The sequence below is a fragment of the Macadamia integrifolia genome, chromosome 14 (assembly GCF_013358625.1).
Source record: "Macadamia integrifolia cultivar HAES 741 chromosome 14, SCU_Mint_v3, whole genome shotgun sequence".
NCBI lineage: Eukaryota > Viridiplantae > Streptophyta > Magnoliopsida > Proteales > Proteaceae > Macadamia > Macadamia integrifolia.
The window spans coordinates 16,747,552-16,750,787 of record NC_056570.1 but is presented as its reverse complement, the minus strand read 5'-3'; the positions used below and the strand labels follow the sequence as shown (position 1 = coordinate 16,750,787).

Here is a 3,236-nt window from a genome sequence, read left to right as displayed (position 1 = left end):
CTAGATGGACAATTATTTGCAGTGTCCAATGAACCATGGTTTGCTGACATTGTCAACTTCTTAGTTTCAGGTGTAACTCCGGATCACTGGTCCACCCAAGATAAGTATAGATTTCATACCTAAGTTAAGCACTTTTTTTGGGATGATCCTTATTTGTTTAAGATATGTCCAGATCAGATTATTCAACGATGTGTTCCTGATCATGAGCAACATTCTATTCTCTCTTTTTGTCATGATCATGCATATGGTGGACACTTTGGACCTAAGAAAACTGCCGCAAAGGTTCTCCAATGCGGATTTTATTAGCCCACTCTTTTTAGAGATGCTTTTGATTTTTGCAAGACTTGTCCCGCCTGCCAGTCTTTTGGCCGTATCAATAAGAGAAACATGATGCCCCTCAAGCTTATTTTGATAGTTGAGATCTTTGATGTATAGGGCATCGATTTTATGGGACCATTCTCCAATTCCTTTGGGAATTTGTACATACTTTTCACTGTTGATTATGTTTCTAAATGGATAGAGGTTATATTGTAAAACTAATGACCACAAAGTGGTGATCCAGTTTCTAAAAGAAAACCTTTTTTTCCCGCTTTGGTGCACCATGTGCAATAATCAGTGATAGGGGTACTCATTTTTGTAATCAGCCTTTTGAGGCCCTAATGAAAAGGTATGGGATCACTCATAAGTTATCTACCCTTTATCACCCCCAAACTAGTGGCCAAGTGGAAGTGTCTAATAGGCAGATCAAACAAATCTTGGAGAAAACTATTAATCCCAACCGTAAGAATTGGTCCCTTAGGCTCAATGATGCCTTGTGGGCCCATCGGACTGCATTCAAGATTGACCTTGGTCAGTCTCCCTACCATTTGGTGTATGAAAAAACTTGTTACTTGCCAATTAATTTGAAGCATAAGGCCTTTTGGGCTATCAAGAAGCTCAACTTTGATTTTTCTGATGCGAAAATTCATCATAGGCTCCAACTATCTGAGTTGGAGGAACTTAGGAATGAAGCCTATGAAAGTTCTAGGATTTATAAGGAAAAGACCAAAGCTTTCCATGATAAGCACATTCTGCGTAAATATTTCACAATTGGTGATAAGGTCTTATTATACAACTCTCGATTGCATCTTTTCTTTGGTAAGCTTAGATCCCAATGGGATCGCCCATTTATTGTTTATAATGTACATTCCTATGGGGCTGTGGAGATTTTGAACCCAGGAACAGGGGTAATTTCGAAGGTTAATGGTCAGTGTTTGAAACCATTCCTCGAGTTTCCTACTACTGGTAGTGAAGAGGTCATGGATCTCTATGAACCTCTTTACATTGATGACTAACTTTTAATCAGGTATGACCCCCTTGCATTGTCTTCGTTTTTAATTCTTTCCATGCATTGAGGACATTGTATGACTTAAGTGTGGGGGAGGGAAACCAGTTTCTGCTTTTTTCACTTTGTTTTATTTTTTTTTTCTTTTTGTTTTTTTTTGAGCTTGCTAAAGGATGAAGTCCTACTTTGGCTTTTAGCTAATGATCATACCATTCGGTTGCTTCATTAATGTACAAAATAAAAGTTTTAACTAAGATACCCATTTTGAACATATAAGAACCCTGTTGAGAAGAAAGAAACAAGCATGTGTCGTGAGATGGGACTTTCTTTTGAAAATAAGAGACCCTTGTTTCATGGTGTTGGACCATATACTAGTCTGTGGGTTCCTTGTACTTTTGATTTGGAGTTGAGACATTCTTTTTAATTTGGCATGAGTTGACAAATGCACAATTTTAAATAAAATGTGAAATGTGGTATAAAGAAGAATAAGAGTTGATTCCCTTAGAACTAGATAGGTCATTGCGCCTCAGGAAGCGTGGTGTCTTGATCGAAATTCTTAGGGAGAAAACTTCTGAAAGAACTCTAGCATCACTGTCTTTGTGGGCATATACAAAAAGTGAAGCTACATAGTAACTTGGGTGTCTAAGATTTACTCCACTATGTCATTCAGGCCAAAAGTAGTGGAGTAGAATAGAGTTTATTAAGCGAAAAAAAAAAGAAGAAAAAATGTGCAAATATCATTAATGCTTGGCAATATGTTTTGGTCAAAAACACTCTAACACCTTAGTCATCGGTTCCCTATTTCTTCACAAGTGGTTTTACCTTAAATAAGGATGTTTTGGAAGAGACGGGGTGAGTTCCAAATTAAGAAATATGCTAGTGCCTGGAATTGATAAAGGGTAATAAAAGTTCAAGTGTGGGGGTCCCTTGTAAGAAAAATTATCTTTACTCCGAATCTGTATGAGCCTTACCTTTAGTCAATTTTGGGATTTATTTATTCTGAATTTTGGGTGTATACTCACTGCAAACACCCACGAGATACAACTCATCCACTAGGGGTGACCTAGGGGTTTAAAGGTTTGTTGCACATACTAAGTGCAACCGTGATTCCAACGAAAGTGAGTTAGGTTTTTTGTTTTTGTTCTTTTTCTTTTTGTTTTGCTCGAGGACTAGCAAATTTTAAGTGTGGGGGAATTTTGATGAACACATTTATGTGTGAAATCTAGGGTAATAAAACATGCATTTTATATATTTAGAATGGAGCTACCTTGGGTTTTACTCTCTTTTTGCAGGTTTTATATTTTAAAGACTTTAAGCATTATCGGACGTCATATCTCTCCAACAACAACTACCTAGTGTAATTGGTGAGCTATGGTGTACAAAATTCCCTTACTCACCAGGAGGTCTCATGGTTGTCTTTTTTTGGAGAATTTTGTTGAAGATTTCTTACTTTTCACTCACTTAAAGCACTAAGGGCATGGAGAGAGTTTTCACATCAAATTAGAAGCAAGGAAAACCGTGGGAGGGGTTTCCTCCACAAGAAGAGAAAAAAAAAAAAAAAGGAAAGAAAAAAAAAGGAGAGAAAAAAATCTTGTTCAAATCTTCTCTCTCCTCCACATCATCACCAAAAGATTGTCCAAATCACACAAAGCAAGAAGGAAAATCATCCCTTGGAGGGAGAAAAAGAAGAGACAAATAAATTAAAAAAAAAAATTATAAGAAATTTCTTCAAGTTTATTTCTCTCTTCTCTCTCCTCCACCTAAATACTTTTGGTCTCAAAAGATCTCACTACCAATTGTGGGTTTCTCCCTTTTAAGAAAGAGAAATTTGTTACCCTACCTCTCCATTCCCTATAAATACAACTCATGTAAGAGGAGGAGGGACAATTCATTCTTCTTCTAGGTTTTTTTT

At 36.8% G+C, this 3,236-nt stretch overlaps 1 pseudogene; it reads left to right on the top strand.

Annotated features, from left to right (window-relative positions):
- Positions 1 to 270: 270 nt before the first annotated feature.
- Positions 271 to 3,236, top strand: part of LOC122060669 — a 3,176-nt pseudogene continuing 210 nt past the window's right edge.